This window comes from Sorex araneus, chromosome 5 (assembly GCF_027595985.1).
Source record: "Sorex araneus isolate mSorAra2 chromosome 5, mSorAra2.pri, whole genome shotgun sequence".
In the NCBI taxonomy this organism is placed as follows: domain Eukaryota; kingdom Metazoa; phylum Chordata; class Mammalia; order Eulipotyphla; family Soricidae; genus Sorex; species Sorex araneus.
Genome location: NC_073306.1, coordinates 187178684 through 187198795, shown reverse-complemented (window position 1 = coordinate 187198795; position 20112 = coordinate 187178684). Strand labels below are relative to the sequence as shown.

Sequence of the window (20112 nt, the reverse complement as noted above, 5' to 3'; positions counted from 1 at the left end):
AAATTTACTTTCATAGTTGCTTCGTAGTTTGGAACTACAAACCAAAGTTATAGTTGCATTTATCCATTGGTCAGATAAGACGCACTAATGGTTTTCTATTCAGAAATGTAAACATGTTTTAATAACTCAGCAGTCTAAATAGATATGGCCCAAAATTTAAACATCATATATAACTTGGAATAATGCACAAAATATAGGATTTTTTTCATTTTAGTTGAACCAAATTTTCCTTTAAGCACAGGATTAAGCATGTAAACAATGTATGAATTAAACATGTAATTAAAACCAAGGGTCAGACTAGGCAGATGGCTCAAAGGACTGGAGCGCATACTTTGCATGCTGGACCCCTGAACTCCATCCCCAGCACTGCATGGTACCTCAGCAACTTTGGGTTTTGTCTCAAAGGAAGGATACCAAAAGTGGGGCCAGTAATGTGCATAAATAAACTCAGTAGTAAAATGTTTTCCTCAGTTGAGGGAAGGCCTAGGTTCAATCAATGGCATTGAAAAATATTTAAATAAAATTTTTAAAGCAAAATTTAAATATATAGTATTGGTTTCTAGTAACACTGTAGCACTCTCATCCCATTGTTAATCGGTTTGCTCCAGTGCGCACCAGTAGCTTGCCGGGCTCTCCCAGAAGGACAGAGGTTCAAACCAGGTGTCGACCATGTGCAAGGCAAATGCCCTACCCGCTGTGCTATCTCTCCAGTTCATGGTTTCTAGTATATAAAATTATTTCGAAATTCTATATAACACGGACTATATTTGGTAAAATTATTTCTAAATGTTGGCATGAATGACAGATCTTAGAACATGTTGATGATCAGAAAGATTCTTCAAAGGGGCTGAGAAAATCTCTATGTACAGAAGGCCATTTAGTTAAGATGTTTCAAATGGTTTTCTCTGTGAAAATTTATAGACAAGTATGTATTTTCTATCCCAGTAAACAAGTTAAGATAATAGAGTAGTATACAAAAAGACTTATAGAAAGATGTCTTTGTGTCTTTGTGACTGAATTTGGAAGTCCTAAATGTAAAATGACACAATCAGTTTGAACTAGGACACAGAAAGAATCAGCTATAGCAACTGAGTGGTACAGTTAAAGCAACAAGAAAAAAAAAAAGATCATTTAAGTTCAGAGATTAATAAAATGTGAAAGGAGTTAAAAGACTTATCTCAACAGGCTGAGTTCATGCTTTGCATGCAGGAGATCTGAGTTTAGGCTCTAGAAGAGTAATTTTTGAGCACAGACCCAGGAGTAATCCTCAATTACCACTAGATGTGTTCCAAAATCAAACTAAAAAATACACAAGACAATGTGGTTAATAATATATTTAATATATATAATATGATATAACATATATCATATTATATATAATAATATATTTGAGAGTAAAAATTGAGATCACTTTACTCACTAGTTTCAGTAGTTTAATTGATCTTATAATAAATATGAGGACCATCAGATTAATATAAGATATACAACTTTTCTATTTCTTTGTATACATTTTTGCTAGTTAGCAATTCTGAATAACTTATTTAAATATGCACCTTCATATTCTCATATATAGAAAATGTGTGTTACATATAATATAGGTTTCAATGAAATATTCAGCAATGCATGAATAACCCTCTTGAGGATTAGAGAACTAAGAAGCCCATAGTATCTTGGTATGTAGTAGACACACCACAAAATAGAAACTCTAGTGGAAAGTGAGTTCAACATCAACTCTTGAGATATGAATATTTGCAAATATGGATGGAAGGAAAATTTGTGTTCCTTCACCATGTGAGCCATAGACATTTCAAGAAACTAATGAAATGGGAGCATACAAATATTCAAAGCTTAATTTAAAAAAGTAAATTGAGTGCTCGCTTCGGCAGCACATATACTAAAATTGGAACGATACAGAAAAGATTAGCATGGCCCCTGCACAAGGATGACACGCAAATTCGTGAAGTGTTCCATATTTTTGAAACTTTGTAACTTTCCACATGGTGACTCAATAAAAAATTAAAAAAAAAATAAAAAAGTAAATTGAGTTAGAACTTCAAAATTAAGTTAAAAAGTCATTAAATACCATCTATAAGATTTCACTTTAGTATAGAAATATTATAAAAATTAAATAGAAATGGAAACATTTATGGAAGCATAGCAGCAGTCAACTTTGCCGCCATTTGTCTTGGAAAGCTGTGGTTTTACTCCTATGTCCAAGATTATATTGAGTATTCTCCCATTTCTTTGCCTTAAAAGCATCACATTCTGCACAGTGCAGGGAGAGTCAAGGGCTGTAGTCGGCCAGTCCAATCAGGGAGTGTGTGGAAGGGAATGCAGAACATCAATCATCCAGAAGAACAGATGATGAAGCGCTGGGTTCACAAATGGCGAGGATCCAGGAAAAGAAGACATGATGAAAAGCAATCTGAAGTACATTGTCTTTCCCTGAGCTTTGGAAAGGGTATCACTTCTTCTTCTTTTTTTTTTTTTTTTTTTTTGTTTTTGGGTCACACCTGGTGATACGCAGGGGTTATTCCTGGCTCTGTACTCAGGAATTACTCCTAGCAGTGCTCAGGGGACCATATGGGATACTGGGAATCGAACCCGGGTCGGTTGCGTGTAAGGCAAATGCCCTACCCACTATGCTATCGCCCCAGCCCCACGGGGTATCACTTTTTGAAGTCAACTAGCCACAGAATTCTGCAAAACCTCAACCTGGAAACACAGAGAAGAAGGATAACAGTAATGCTACAAACACAAAATAGAAAACTCTACCATTGTGTTGGAGACCATAGTATCACCCCTCCATGTCCCTTCCCCACCCCACTGCAAATGTAGATTTTGGTACTTAGAGAAACTAACATAGGGGAGTGCACAGAATAAAGTAAAACCACAATGCCACCTGCTGTAAAAATAGAAGTAGTTCAGTTCAGCTGAACTGGGTCAACTAAGTTGCTGACCCAGAGAGTAAAAAGAGGGAAAAAAGGTGGGTGAGGGAGAATGGGGATACTGTAGCAAAATGCAATGAATGAATAAATAAATACAGACACAACATATCACTGTCAACCGGGTGTTCATCGATTTACTTGAGCGGACACCAGTTAGGTCTCTATTTCTCCCAGCCCTGAGATTTTAGCAGCCTCTCCTTACCCATCTTTCCCAACGATTGGAGGCTCTTTCAGGGCCAGGGGAATGAGACCTATCGTTACTGTTTTTGGCATATTGAATACAGCACAGGTAGCTTGCCAGGCTCTGCCTGTGCGGGCAGGATACTATTGGTACCTTGTCGGGCTCTTCAAGAGGTATATAATGTGTCTTATAATGTGTCTAATGTCAAAAAGTTCTGCATGATCTGGGTTCCGTGGGACTTCGTTCATGCCTGAGGCTCTGCTGGAGCATTCAGAAAGCAGCCTGGAATGTGATGGTGGTTGTGTAGTGGAGGTTAGCAGCCAAGGCTGGGTCCCTTGGGACGGGGAAGGTTCTCACCCACACCCCCCTGGAACACCCCAAGTGAAAACAGCCTGGGTCAGAGTCTGAGTCGCGCTCCATGGTTGGGGCCATCGCTTCCTACATGAGCTTCATCTTGCTGAGGAGGAAGCGGCCCAAGACATTCACCAGGAAGATCATCACCATGGGCACTAAGATGAAGTTCAAACCTGGTTCTTTGGACTGGAGTACACAATCAAGGACACTGTGGCCTGGCTCAAGATGGACAAGAAGGTGCTGGAGCATGATGTTTCAAAAGAAGAGTCAGTCACCTTTCCACTCCCTCGCTAATGTTTATCCTGAGAATGCTGAGGAAGAGCTGATTCAAGAGATAATACATTTATTCTTCTTGCAGGTGAAGAAGCAGATTTTAGATGAAAAGATCTACTGCCCTCCTGGGGCTTCCATGTTCTTGGCTTCTTACGAGGTCCAGGCCAAGTATGGTGACTATGACCCCTCTGTCCACAAACAGAACACACAGCAACTTAAGAATCAATGGCTTGTCTGTGAGATAGTATGTGCAATAGGGCATAATAGGTTTGTGAAGCCATCAGAAGATTCCTAGAATTATGTGGTTCCTTGACGAAGAGTTACCTGGTGGTCTCCTTGCAGAACTAGATGTGGCTCAGGTAGCTTGCAAGAACTTCCAGGGTTGAGAGTCACACAGCCATTAGAACTTGACCATTAGAACTGCACTGGGAAGTCAAGTACACTAGAAGTGGTCTCTGACTTCCCCTCTCCCAGCATCACTTTAGGTGGTACCTATTTAGAAAACAATAGTGTGTAATCACAGGAGAGAATATATCTGGCTACAGTAACAAGGATAAGGAGGATTATAGTATCTCCCTCTGAAAAAGAACAAAATTGTTATAAAACAACTCAAAGAGGTAGGGAAAATAGTGTAGAGAGAAAAGTGAAAATGTTACAAGATAACTCAGAAAAACTAAATAAAGTTATAATAGTACTCAGAAAGCTGAGTGTGAAAAAAAAGTCAATGAACAAGAAGTACAAATTCAGAATTTAGTGAAAAATGAAAAACAGGGTTTAGGAAGTCCTTTATTTCTCCAAACTAGATGAGGTAGACAAAGCTAGAGAAAGTTATGGAAACCAAATAGATTAAATGTAGGATAAGAACTACCTTAATCCATTAGGAAAGGTAGCATAGAGATAATGAATATCTTTGATGATGAAGACAAATAAGGGAACAGAGTTTATTAGAAGAAATAATAGCAAAAGTGTCATAAGCCTCGAAAATGAAATGATTGTAGTTCATAAGCCAATAAACACCTAAATTAATACAAAAAGATCTATACCAAGAAGTATAGCGATGAAACTACTGAGGTCTCAATACAAAGAAATCATATTGAAAGCATCTGGGGAAAACAAAAAAGTGACTTATGAAGATACCTCAAGCAGACTCTAATCATGTGTTATTTCCCAGCAGGACCACTAAAGGCCAGGGACGACATTCAAAGTCATAAAAAATAAAAAGACAAAAAAGAAGACTATATACTCTAAGACTATATTTTGAATATCAGTAAGAAATAAAATTCTTCACACTCAGAATGCTAGAAGTCCTGTATCCCCACAAAATGCTTTTCAATGGTCTGCCTAAATTTTTAAAATTCCACAAAAGTTGCATGGTGAAATATAATAAAATTAATAAGTAACTAACAATAAAAATTAATAGAAAACATGGGAGAAAACTAAATACAAAATCATAATGCATAGCTCTCATAAATGTAACATAACCTTAAATGTAACTAGATTAAATACTTTAATCTAAAGGAGTTAAATGGTCAGACAAATCAAAATGCCACATCTCTTTTTCTGAATATCTTGAGTATTAAATGTCTATAATTGTGTCCTAAGAACTTTATTTATAAATACTGTAAAAAAAACCTAACAATACATTTAAGTAGAAAGCTATCAATTTTATATGATTAAAATAATATCCACATTTATACATAAATACAAAATTTTAATTTTAATATAATAATGATATATTTTCTACCACTTGGGGCAATTGTTTAATTATGGTCCTTTTTTTCTGAAAAAATATTTATATGAGCACTATATATATATATATTCAAGTATGTTACATTATGTACTTTAATGTTATGTTTTTAGCCAAAATAAATTAGTACTATCTTAAGAGCTAACTCAAATTTAGTAAGAAATTGAATCTTTGTTTTTATTGCTGTTTTCACAATGTGTTTTGTTTGTTTGAGCTCATACATGAGTCTGCTCAGGTTTACTTCTGGCTCTGTACTCAGGGAATGTCCTAGTACAGTACGTAGGGAACCATGTGTGGCGTTGAGAATTGAGCTCAGATCAGCCAAACCTTAATGCCTGTACTATATCTCCAGTTCTATTTTTACATTTAACCATAATTCTTGGGAAAAATGTATGATTGATAACCTAAAAACTGTGTTTGTTGCTTCCAATGAGTGAAATATAGAAAATTTGAAGACATATATGGTATGCATACTTATCCTGGCAAAAATTAAAATAAAAACTAGAAGCTCCAGAAATGATCCTCCGATAACTGACCATCGTGATATGTTAACAGTTCCTAATGGCAACGTCATGAGCAGAACATATCTGGACATGATAGAAAGGTACAGATGTGAGGTAGAAGATAAACGGTGAAGCAAGCAGAATTGGACCCAATCATGAAGGAAACGTGACATTCGCCTAAACAATAAGGAGGTAAATCTTGCTATTTTGAGGAGCAGAGATGGTGTAGCCTGTGGTTTCCTTAGCCGGCCTTCAGACTGCCATTACTAGCGCCTGACTGCTGTAGAAGCTTTGTGTACTGAAGAGTAGGAGATGAGGATGGAAACCAAAACACTGACCAAATTGTGGGGGAGCATGAGAAAGACTGCAATTTATTCTTTTAGGTACTGCTTCCAGAAAGAGTCATCTGTATAGTGAATGGTGACAAGAGTAACTGAACATGAGAAGTTGGGAGAACAATTTTACTTATGAAGTGCATCAGAGTTATCACTTACCATAATAGACAGAATAAAATGACTTGTTTTAGTGCTAGTAGTAACATACGAGGCCAGTGTCTAATGAAAATGATTTGGTTTAATGAATTAACTTATAAACCTACAGGGCCAGCTATCTAAAGCTATGTCAGGTACCAGGCCTAGCATACAGTCACATTTTAAAAAGTGAAATGTAGTAATGGGAATTGTCAAGACTGGGAAGTAATAAATGTCATTAAACCAAAGAGACCACGAATTGCTCCACTTTCATTTACCTAGGGAACTAGAATCCCAGTTTCTCAGGAAACTCTAAATTTATGCTAATAAATTTACATTAAAGGGATGAATAAATTATTTAATGCTTGACTAGGGCCTTCCCATTATAAAGAACAGGAAGTTTTAAATAAAATGATTGGTCTCCTAAAGATGTATGGAAAACATTCCTTGCCTAATCACTGAACTAAATGGGACTTACTATCATGGTTTAATCAGTACTCTAATCAAATCAGGCATGAAATCAAGTTTTGATTATACATTATTCTCCCAATTACTAACAAATTGCCAAAACACAGGAAACGCCCCTAAGTTTGGAGGAGAATGGCAAAGGATGGAGGAAGCAAAGAGTTTATTAAGTAAAGCAGAAGAATACAATTAGACTTCACCAATTTACAAAGTTACCCAACCACTTATTTCACACTCTTCTGAAAACTTTTTTTTCTGAAGACGCTTTACTATCTTAAGCCTGCCCTAAAGGGTTTCAGCAAGTTGAACTCAAACCACATACTTTCTGTGAAAATTAGTTTGCAATTCTTAGAGATATTTTATCTCATTTTAAACAAAACAAAAGGAATTTCCAATTTTCAACAAATAGTTGTTCCCTAATACTATAATTAAAGGTGATTTTTAATTATTTACTTTTTAAATGAAACTAAATTATCAAAGGTTTATTAGGTAAAGAGATGTTTAGGGATAAGTATAACAACAAAATCTTTTCTTATTCATATTAAATTCTGATAATAATAACCCTATGAAGAAGTTGTATTGCATTTTACGCAATGGAAAAGTTGTTACTAACATCTCTGTTGTATAGTTACTAAGTAAACAGTGCATATAAAGTCATTTTACATTACAATATTTATATGTTTTACTGATATATATGTATATACATATATATATATATCCCCTTGTTAGGATGTCACTAAACAATTTAGTAGAGATAAGAAGAAGAGCCCATTTAGAAAAAGAGAGCTATAACAAACTAATTTTTTTTTTAGATTTAGAAATCAGAGGTTCTCTACTTGATACATTGAATCACTAAATCAAAAAGTTTTTGATAGCCTTTTGTGTTTCTGGAAATAATCAGAAATATAAAAGATAATTATTACTCATTACCAAGTATATTTTATAATGAATTTCTAAGCATTAAAATTAAATTTTATTTTATTTTTTATTGAATCACTATGAGATACAGAGTTAAGAAGTTGTTCATGATTGGGCATCAGTGAAACTATGTGTAAACACACTCATCCCTTCACCAATGTACATTTCCCACAGCCAATGTCCCAGTTCTCATCCCAAGCCTGCCTCTGTCTCAAGCCTGCCTCTATGGAAGGCACTTATTCTTACCTATTGCTAAATTTATTTTACTTTTATGAATTTGGAAATAGAAGAGCTGTGTAATTTACTAGTGGTTGTTTAATTCTTTGACGAACAATTTTGTTTTCAAGGACAGTTATAATCATGCATTTGGGTATTCTTTGATAAACAACTTTGTTTTCAAGGACAGTTATAATATGCATTTGGGTATTATGCTTTTGGAAAGCAAATTTTCTGAAATAATTCAGAGTCCTCAACAATATGTATTATTTCTAATAGGTATTTATTGAAGGTAGGTACATGCTAAAGGAAAAAACAGCATTATTTATTTTTGGCTTGTGGATGACATCTGGCAATGCTTAGGGTGAGTTCTGGCTCTGTATTAAGGATCACTCTTGGTTGGCTTAGGGGACTGTATGCAGTGCCAAACTTTGAATCAGTGATGGCTACATGCAAGCCACGCTCCCTACCTATTGTGTTATTTTTCTGGAACAAAATTATCATTTTTAATAGGTATCTATGTACCAGTACGATGGATAAGATGTTTTCCTTACATGCAGTGATCCCAGGTTTTATTCCTAAGATGAAGTGAATAGTTTTCCTCAAAATGAGCATATCTCTATAATTTGATCATTTTATTACCTACTGTACCTTCTTTCTTTCACTTCTTTACACAGATTTATAGTACAAATGATTTCAGTATTTCTAAGGACATATAATATTTTAATCCTGCTGTTATTTCAAATACATTTTAGAAGCACATAAGTACTATATATGAAAGCACTATATTAAATATTGCTATTTATTTTATACTGATATCCCAATTTTTTTTTCACTTTGAAATAAGGGTTGGGAGTTCACAGATATATCATAAAATGTTGCAAGTTTATTGCCCATTTTGAAGGGTGTTTTTTTTTTTCTAATTTGACTATGAATCTTTGTTCTTAGTTCACTTGAACCCTTGAACTTCTCGGTTCATTTTATGTTGAAAGAAGGGCTAACTCTGCCAGCCATACCTAGCTCCATACTCACAATTCAGTTAAGTTTAAGTTTAATATAGATTATATATACTTATACACACTGATATGTGATTTTTTTTAAAGTACAGTTTAGGCAACAAGGTTATAACAATGTTGACTTCATAGTTTTGTTGTACAAAGTTACTGACCACTACTATTTTTCCACTTTAATAGTAGGATTTAATAGTTTGGACAAGCCTCATGCATGATGGAACTGGCAGAGGAAGCCAGGTGTGTGGGACCCCTGGCTGAGACCTCCAAGCCTGCGTGGATCGGTACTGGGCCTCTTTTGCCCAGATTCCCCATTTTTCAGTAGCCAGGTGGTCACACCCAGGGACTGCCCCCGGCGTCATGTAATCTCACCAATGGCCAACATCTAGAGACTTAAAACCAAGCTCCCAGAAGACATCTTATAGCCTACTTCTCCCTCTAGGAGAATCTGGCAAGCTACTGAGAGTTTCCTGCCCACATGGAAGAGCCTGGAAAACTCCCCATGGTGTATTCATATGCCAAAACCAGTAACAATGCTGGGTCTCATTCCCCTGACCCTGAAAGAGCTTTCAATGAGGCATCGTTGGAAAGGATGAGTAAAGAGAAGCTTCTAAAATCTCAGGGCTAGGATGAATGGAGATGTTACTCAGACCACTCAAGAAATTTGACGATTAATTGGATGATAATGAAAATAATGATAATAATAGTTAGGATTGCTGTGTAGCAAACTGTTTTTTGAAGCAGTATTCTTTCAAAGCATATTATGAAATTGAATTCAGTATCATTTTCAAGTGAATGTAATATCAAGTATCAATATTGATAAGCACCCTACTCCTGTAGAGATGATGTATATAAAATAAAAAAGCAACCACTACACATATTTGAAGACTATAAATACCTCCCTTTCTCTACACATTGTTCAAAAGACTCCGTTGGAGCCCAGACTTCATGCATCCTGTATGCACAGGTCTATTTGCTCCCACTGTGGCAGGCGTGTGTCTCTGACATGCACAGATGGTTTTCTGCTTGGTTTGGCATGAGTTGCAGTAAATGTTTGTTTTTCAGTACTTGGTTTTACCTTTTTCTCAAGTTTTGTTCAAACCCTTTAAGTCAGAGGTTCTCGAGAATTTATATAATTCACTACATAGGATGAGTGCTCCTAGGGTTCATGGCTTTAGATCCTGTCTAGGACTCCAGTATGTAGATCACAATATCTTGGATCACTTGGAGGTTATACTCTTTGACCACATGTAAATATATATATAGCACTGTAGATCTGTTGTCCCGTTGTTCATTAATTTGCTCTAGAGGGCACCAGTAATGCCTCCATTGTGAGACTTGTTACTATTTTTGGCATATGGAATAAGCTACAGGTAGCTTGTCAGGCTCTACTGTGCAGGTGGGATACTCTAGGTAGCTTGCTGGGCTCTCTGAAAGGGACAGAGGAATCAAACCCCGGTTGGCCACATGCAAAGCGAATGCCCTACCTGCTGTGCAATCCCACGTTAAATATACTTGGAATAAAAAAGAAAGATTGACAGAAAAAGTTGTGTATGTCTATAATATAGAGTTGTTGTGAGGTCTGATATCACATGGTGTAGAGTAGTTGAATTTTTTGAGAAATGAGGAAGTGTGGGGGATGCAGTGTGGAAGTAACTAAGAAACAGAAAACGCGGTATCTACTTTCATCATATATCTTCCATCCCTAATGATTCCTCCAGCCATCATGTTCTTAAAACAAGATGACCTCTCAGTATATGTGTTGCAAGCCATAATGCACAAAAGTATAGAGATAGTATGGGGAACATTGTCTGCCATGGAGACAGGGGGAGGGTGGGAAAGGGGCGAATACCAGGGATATTGGTGGTGGGGAATGTGCACTGGTGGAGTGATCATTGTTGGATCATTGTGTTAGATCATTGTGTGATTGTAACCCAAACATGAAAGCTTGTAACTATCTCACAGTTATTCAAAAGAAAAGAAAAGAAAAGAAACAGAAAGTGCTGTTTGAAGAAAAATCAAGGGGTCTGGAGACCACCAGAATAGACATATTTAAGAGAGGATTCTGGGAAACCAATTTCTAACCACGAGGAGTTGTTCAAAAGATTTCATGGAATTGCTGACTTCATACATTCTATATGCACAGTTACCTGAAGAACACCCAAGAAAAGAATCTTGATATTATTATGTTTTTCTCCTCTTTAAGACAAAAATTGATATTTATATCCTTGCCTCTTTGCTACTTGATTAGGCTATGATACGTACAAAATATTAACAAACACATTTTTCAATACACTAAAACAACTGTAGCACCACCTCAGATATGCTTCTTATGCCCTACCTATCATCACGAATATACAGGATCCTCTCCTTCAACTCATTCCTTAAACAATTCTCACTTCCGAACCTGGTGCATAACACTGCATTGAGACTATCTGTGTTCACATAATCTCTGTGTACTTTCTCCTAAATCAGTTTGCTTTAATATATATGCTGATTTGTCCTTGAATTCCTTCTCCAACAAAAAGAGATAACTTTTTTTTTTCAGATGGAGACTTTTTGGACTCAGAAAGGTTAAATCTCTTCACAGCCTGTTTTGAGATTCTCCTGCGATTTGGGTTATCAGGCTTCATTCCCCCAACTGCACTGAGGAATTTGGTATAGGTGTGGCTAGATGGTCACTCTGTGAAGTTGGCAGGGTCTCACCCACCAAAAACTCACATTTTCCTTATTTTCCTTGTGGTTGAGAAATGAGCACGTAGGCACCTAGTACCGTCCATATCATCTTAGTGACTTACCCAAGACTTGTCCTGTAGCAGCACTTAAGTGGAAACAGTGATAAAGAGAGTCATAGTAGATGGAGTAGGTGTTTGTGGTGGGACTGGGATTATGTGCAAGAAGTGTGGTGAATTCAGAGCATCCTTTCACTGCAACATACAGTGGAACCTCCGTGGATATTTACTTCTGAATTAATGAATGATAAAATATTTCAGTGAACATTTATTAAAAGAAAGAATGGTAAAGTATTAAAATGAATGAAGTGTTTGGACTGCAGTACCAAAACAGTATAAACTAAGATGCATAAGAAACCATTTATTTTTCCTTATAGTTCTGGAGGATAGGAACCAGGATCGAGGTGGTGAAAATTCAAGTCTAGAAAGGCATTCACCCTGGGATAAAGATCACATTTTCACTCTGCTTTTATCTAACAGAAAGAGCAATGGAACATTCTGGAATCCCCTTCATAGAGGTAATAACTCTATTCCTGAGGAATAATCACTTAATTAGCCCCCCAAAGCCATATGCCTAAATGCATCCACTTTAGGATTAGGAACGCAGCATCGAAAGTTGGTAAGCAGAGACAGTGCTCAAAGATTCTATTTTCAACAGATCTGAAACACTGAAATGAAGACCATTCAAAAGTTCTTTAATGACATGTGGAAAAAGTCTTTGGGATAAATTAATGTTTGGTGGATAGTTCAGAGTAGTCCAATAATTAAAAGACATTGTCAATGTTTTACATTCAGTTTTTGAATTCCTAATATTTTCAGAATATCAACAAATAATGATGCTGTTTTAAAGTTACATAATCTTATGTATCCTCATTTCCTATTTGATGTATTTGAATTATGAACCCCCAAATCATTATATGATGATATAATAATAATATTTGAGCGGGAACCATTAACGTCTCTCATTGAGAGACTTATTGTTACTGTTTTTGGCATATTTAATACGCCATGGGTAGCTTGCCAGGCTCTGCCAAGAGGGCGCGATACTGTCGGTAGCTTGCCAGGCTCTCCTAGAGGGGCGGAGGAATCAAACTCGGGTCGGCCTCGTGAAAGGCGAATGCCCTACCACTGTGCTATCGTACTGGTGCCTGGAAGAACAAATAGATGAGCAATGGGATGACAGTGACAGTGACAGTGATAATAATAATATTTTAACTATCCCTTTATTGCTTGTGCAAGTTTTAATGAAGTCTATTATTCACGTTGAAAGATTCTGTAGTCCTAATATTTTTTTCTAGTCTCTAAGTTATGTTATTATTTTCTTCTAATTTCTTTTATAATTCTAAAAGTTATGCCTTTTATTAAAATCACACATATAAAATCATTTTTATGTTTATTCCATTTTAAAAAGCAGATTAATAAAATTTACTTTATCCCTATTTTTAAAGCAAATCCATAAAATTGTGAAAAGTATATTCAACTCTATTATTATATGGGCATCCAAATATTACATAGTCTTCAAACATTGTTAAATTTAACAATTGGATAACAAAATAGTTTTTGCTTTAGGGATATCTTATTAATAAAAACTCTGTAATATCAATGAATCTTTTTTGTTTAGTTGAAATAAATTGTTAAGGATGAAATTAAAAATCATGATCTCTTCAGTTCAGGAATATATAGAAATAACCTAGAAAGACAAAGGAGATAGCAATAAAGTAAAATTTTAGAAATAAGAAAATGATTAACCTACACGTTAGATAGTTTTTCTTAAAAGAATTCCTCTTATAGATATTTTATAGACAATAGAAAGTAATTATAACTCGATAAATGATTGGATAAATGATGCGTTCCTCTAGGAAAAGAAATATGTAGCAAAAATGTGAAGACATAATATATTGTACAATTCTACAAAGTCAATGAGAAAATGTTTTGAGCTTACTGGATTACTCTTTCTTTTTTCCTTTTTGGGTCGCACCCAGCGATTCACAGGGGTCACTCATGGCTTCGAACTCAGGAATCACCACTGGAGGTGCTCAGGGGACCACATGGGATGCTGGGAATTGACCCTGGGTTGGCCGAGTGCAAGGCAAACGCCCTATCCAGTGTGCTATCGCTTCAGCCCCCAAACTGGCTTACTGTTAAGTCACAAAATCAATAAAGATTTGCCATGGTGTGGGAAGGCCTTCAAAAAAAAAAAAAATCAAGATATCAACACTAGACAATTGTTTTGTACCCACAGTTACTGAAATTAAAGAAATTAATAGGAAGTGAATAAAATATATTCCAATGTTAAATACATTGGGAAAACATTTGCATCATCACTAATAAGAATTTATTAAAGACGTAGTTTGTAGATGTAGTATGTTGTATGTAGTATGTAGATGTAGATGTAGATGTAGTAACCCTATGCTAGATTTCTCAAAGTACATCATTTTTCAATTTTTTACTTTGCTTTTTGGCCATTTGCTGATATAAATCACAAAGGCACATTAAATAGTAATAGCTAAAAACTTCTTATATCTTATTCCCCCCTTACTCATATAACTGTTAAGTATTTTAGTATGAAAGTTATCTTTCCTTCATAAAATGATTTTATTCTTAAGGTTTTGTATGGTGTCAGTCATGCTAATATGAGTAATCTTCAAAATGCAGTATGGATTTAACAGATATAAAACAAGAAAGGAAATCTTTTGCAATATTCATAAAATAGCCCAAACATTATTTGACAATATGCAAAATACCATAAGTGAGGGACTGGAGCAAATGTACAGCCAGTAGGGTGTTTACCTTGAACAAGGCCAACTTGGGTTTAGTCCCCATCACACCCTAAAGTCCCAGAGTCAGTCAAGAGTGATCCCAAAGCACAGAGCCAGGTATAAGCTCTGGGCATAGCCGGGTTGGAACAAATGCCAAAACCAAAACAAAACATCCTATGTGAAATGACTATTTCACAGATCATAGAGGGAACATAGAATTAACTAAGATATGAATAAAGATGACTATGATAAGAACATTTAAATGTGCCTTTAATATCAACAATATTAATATATTAATAATGATATTAATAATATTAACAAAAATCACTTATATATTAGAATTTCAATTATTTGAGGAAAAAATTATAAATATTTTATGGCAAAAGATGGAGGACTGCTTGGGAATTAGAACTAGTTTTTATGTTGTTTATAGAAAAAATTATTAGATATTATTAAAAACCCATAAAACTATCTTCAGGATTATAAACTGCTAATCTTTGACAAGGGGCTAGGGATATTAGTAGATCAAGGAGAGCCTCTTCTAAAAATGGTGTTGGAGAAACTGTTTAGCTACCTGTCAAGAAAAAATAAATAAAATCAGTCTCCTAACTCATATTTACACAAAGGCCAATTCATAGACAAATGAAATATTACTCAGCTGCAAAAAAAGTGGCCAAAGTCACAGAATTGAGAATTGCTCTACATAAAATTACTTACTTGAGTAGGTAGGGAATGAGGATCTCTTTGGTACTGGTCATGGGACATTGAAGGAGCGAAAGAGGCACTCTGGTGGTGAGTGTGGTGTTGGAACACTGTATTCATGAAATTCTATCAGTAACAGTGTGGTACTCCATCAGGTTGCAGTAAAAAGGAGGGGAAACAATCCAGTGACATCTATTATCATACATTTTCAGCCACTCCCAGTGTTTTTTTTTTCTCTTATGGATTAATATACTTTCAAATGCCACTAAACTAAGCATTTCTAAGAAGGACAGAAGATGAAGGGTGAAAGAGGTGGGGGGAAGAGAATGCAGAAAAGAGAAGACAATTAGGAGAAGAAAATAGCATACAAAACACATGAAATCATGTCTATGTATAATCCCAAATATCACACATAGGCAACATAACATTTAAGATGGTTTTTTTCTTTAAGGAAAGTACTTCTATATTTTGAAAGTTATTTCTTATTAAGTGTAAATCAAATAGATTTTTTTATTTATTGGGTAAAATTAGGTAAAATTTCAAAAATCAAGTGACTCTGGGGAGAAAAGAAAAGTTTATGGAAATAAGTTATAACAGAAACTAAAAACTCTGATGAAATTACATGTCTTGTTTTTCTTTTGGATCTTTTTAAATGTTTTTTTTCTATTAAAAACAATTTCTTTTTATTAAAGCACTGTGAATTACAGTTATTCATAATTGGGTTTTTGACATAAAAGTCTCCATCAACAGTTCCCTCCAGCAGCATTCCACGGTTTCCTCTCCTACTCCCTAAACCCCAGCCAGGTCTCATCCTGCCAGCTTGAGAGGAACTTTTTAAGTTTGGTTATTGCAGTTTGGGTTTCATGATTTCAGTGTTGTAGACTCTGTGTTTTGAATATTGATCTCAGTCATTCCTTAATACCACTGATATACCTGATCCCCTAGCCCCATCTCCCTTTTTGCTTCTCATTTATCTCTCCTCCCTTTTCCCCTACACTGTATTTCTTTCCTTCTTCTCCCTGGAGATACTCTGGGGCTAAGGATAATCTAAGAACTTCCCCCTTTAAGACATTGCATTTCCTCATCCAGTTACTCTAAATACCACAGACAAAATATATCATCCTACATTTGTTCTTTTTGTGGCTTAATTCATTTAACATGATGTAGGATAACATTGGGTTTGTCCTTTTAGCCTTGCCTTAGGGAACTTAGTTTACCTTAAAGCAATGTCCTTTCTGTATGGACACAGGAAGACAGTTAATACTATGCTTTGTAACTTGGGAGCTGATTGATTCCAATAATATTTACTCCCGGGCATCTGCTTTCTTAACACAGTTGCCCTTAGTTCCTAGTACCCAAAAAAGCAGGGTCCTGATGAATGGACCCAGGGCAAACTGTGAGCTACCCTGGCATCAAAATGGGCCAGGCCAAAGCGCCACAATACTCAACTATAAGTTGAGAGCATGGTCATAGACAAACGCTGTCATGATCCAAAAGTAACAATGAGACTCGGACCCTGCTGGGGTTAGTAAGACAAACCTAACTTGAGGACTGTGGTCTGGACTATATAGTAAGATGTCCTCAGGAAGAACCAAACTTTAAGTTTGAAGTATCTCTTCCTGTGTCCATAACAGAAAGGACATTGCTTTAAGGTAAACTATGTTCTCTGCGGCAAGGCTGAAAGGACAAACAGAATGCTATCCTACAACATGATGTTTTCCATATCAGTTTTATCCATGTTGCAGCAAATTGCATGATTTCATCATTTTTACAGTGTAGTAGCATTCCATTGTGTATATATGTATACCACATTTTCATGATCCACTGATCTTTTGTTGGACGTCTAGATTGATTCCAAATCTTAGCTATTTTACTAGGTGCTGAAACATTTCTTGATTTTTCTTCTTAATTATTTGCAAAGAAATATTATTCTATAATACCCCTTTGCTTTATACTAAAAGCATATACTTGGATGTTTTATTGTATTAGTGTTAAAATATCTCTGTATTAGTTTCTGAAATAGTTGGAAAATGTGATAAATTATCCATTTGTATCAATGTATTTCACAATGATATATTTCTAAGCAAACATATTTTGTTTTATCTTTCTATATAAACCATAATTTATATGGTTATATTTTACTTAAATCCTATTTTCTTTTTAAAAACTTTCTGTAGTACAACATATGTAATATCTTTGTATTTTTAGAAATGCCACAGGTGTTTCCCACTGTCCTAAGGTTTGAAAAAGCTTTCTACTTAACTTTTATAAAGACCTAAATCAGTACCTATCAAATAAAATTTATAGAATTTTAATTTTATGATGAAATGTGAAAGTAATGGTCAGCTTTTTTCTCTTTACATTGTTTTGGCTTTAGAAGGACTTTAGAGGAGCACTATTTTTAGATAGAAGATATTTATAATGTCTTCTTAAAAGTACTATAAATAGTAGCAGCACAGGCAGTATGGTTGATAGGGTACCTGCCTTGCAAGTGGATGACCTGGGTTCAATACCTAGCGTCACATATGGTCTCATGGAACCCTGATAAGGAGTAATTCCTGTATACAGACTCAGGAATAAGCCCTAAGCACAACTGGGTGTTGCCAAAATTATTCTTTCCTTCACCCCAAAACAAAGAATACTGTAAAATACAATTCATACATCACTGTAATATCATTAGTTGAAAGGAATGTCAGTTTAAGTTCAGTAAAAAAAAATTAAAGGTAGTAAGTTTAAATTATCTTATCAGCATTGTTACTTTGGTAAAAGTGTTCTTACATAATTATATCCCCTTGCCTTCTTAAAAGTTTATTAATTTAGTCACAGTGATTTAGCCACAATGATATAAACAATAGTTTCTCATGCATACAGTGCTCCAGTTATAGTACTATCACTGACCTGTGTCCCTAGATTCTCCCCCTACATCCCAGCTTGCCTCCTTCATTGTCATATTTTAAGTTTAATTTATTGCAAGCAGATATCACATCTAGTTATAGCTGCCCTATAAAAACTGAATGAAGTTACCTGGGGTTTGGCAATTCTTTTAAATATTTATGCTAATTCTAGGTCAGTACTTTTTTTCAACAATCATTGACTTACTCTGAAGATTGTATCTGTAAAGAAACTGATAATGTATTTTCAGCACACAATATACTTTACCACATTTGTATGTGATAGTTTTCCAGCATAATTTACTACTTGAAAGAAAGTAGGGATATTCATTAACATATTTAAAATGTGCATTTATATTTATGATCCCTCATTCAAAGTTGTATATTGAGATACTGATAACCTACGGGATTATCTTAAATTTTGTGAATATATTCAGGTCAGTCATTCTCAAATAAGATGCTGAAATATTTTTTAATCATATTGACTTCTGTATTGCTATACATTTTAAGACATTTTATGGAAAATACTGTGTGTATTTTACTTCACGGGGTGAAGTTTAATTGTACAATTGAAGTTTTCCCCCATCAGACAGCTAGCAAAAATATATACATAACATAAAATTTTAAGAACAATAGTGAGCAAATTCATTGGAAAACCAAGTTACTAGCTGGCTAATTATCAACTATAATGCAAAATAGTTGGTGTTGTTCTGCTTCCTGATTTGTAAAAGCTGGTTTTGATTACGTCCTTTTAAGAAAATATAAAGAGTAACTCAAACAATGCATAACTTACACAGTATTCAGGAAAATCTTCAAAATAAATCAACAGGAAAACAACAGTGTGAGCTGTTCTGCTACAGAACTTCTGCACAGACAGTAGTGAAAGATAAGTGAAATTAGAAAAGGAAGGGTAATAGGAAGCAGATGGTATAGACTTGAAAGAGATACTAAAGGTTTTGAATGTTAACATCATGGTAAGTGAACATGCCACATTTTATAAGAAAAAATAAAGTTTACAGCATCTACAGAGTTTACAAACCTGATATCCTGTTGTGAGTTTTTTAGTTCAACCATCTGGTTGTTGACCGTGATGTGCTTGGGTGGTCAAGCCTCAAAGTGCTCTCTCAATGACAAAGAACTACTCTTCCTTCCCTGGAATGTTTTGAATTTGAAACTCCCAGTGATTACCAATAGCTTTTGATAGGATCATATAGTGCAGACTTGGCAATTTTCTATGGAAAGATGATATATGAACCATGAATCAGTTCTTTTGTGTTTTATTAATATGATTAAAGTGTATTGATGTTACTAATAACTTCTAATAATGTCATAATTTATATTTGTGTCTAATTTAAGGATTTTATAACTCTAGAGAATTGTTTGGTTCAACATCATCCTGAGGTGAAGAAATTTGGATAGAGAAATGAATTCATGTGAACTGCATCTTTAAGTGACAATCACTTTAGAAAATAAAATTCAAATTTTCAGTTTACAGGTAGGATTCTTTTTTTTTTGCCGAATCTAGCAGCAGTGCTTATAGTTTACTTATGGCTGCAAACTCAGTATCACTGTTGGCAGGCTGGAAGGATCATATGGAATGCCAGGGATCAGACTCAGGTTGGTTGTGTCCAAGGCAAAAGCAACCCACTGCATGACCGCTCCAAACCCAACATTAAGATTCTTTAGTTAAAGTTGGAATTTCCCATTGCTGAGTCCTAGACTATTTAATGTGCATTTTGCATCCTTTCCTTGGGTGATTTCACCCATGTCCATTATTCCAATAACCACTAATATGCTATGCATTGATTACATATTTCCTTGCCAGTCCAGGCATCACTCATGAGTGTAACTGCAAACTTGGCATCAATATAACTATCACTCAAAGCAACAGCAACTCAATAGATCGCAAAACAAATTGATGATCATCATGTCAACAGTTTTTT

The 20112-nt window shown here is 35.1% G+C and overlaps 1 non-coding gene and 1 pseudogene across 1 annotated transcript; both read left to right on the top strand.

The window, feature by feature from the left end:
- The first annotated feature begins 1870 nt into the window (after positions 1 to 1870).
- On the top strand, positions 1871 to 1977 carry LOC129405215 (U6 spliceosomal RNA). Its single transcript, XR_008630398.1, has one exon. It is a non-coding gene; the product is annotated as a U6 spliceosomal RNA (small nuclear RNA).
- A 1570-nt stretch (positions 1978 to 3547) lies between these two features.
- LOC129405041 (merlin-like) lies at positions 3548 to 5835 on the top strand (annotated as a pseudogene).
- Positions 5836 to 20112: the final 14277 nt, after the last annotated feature.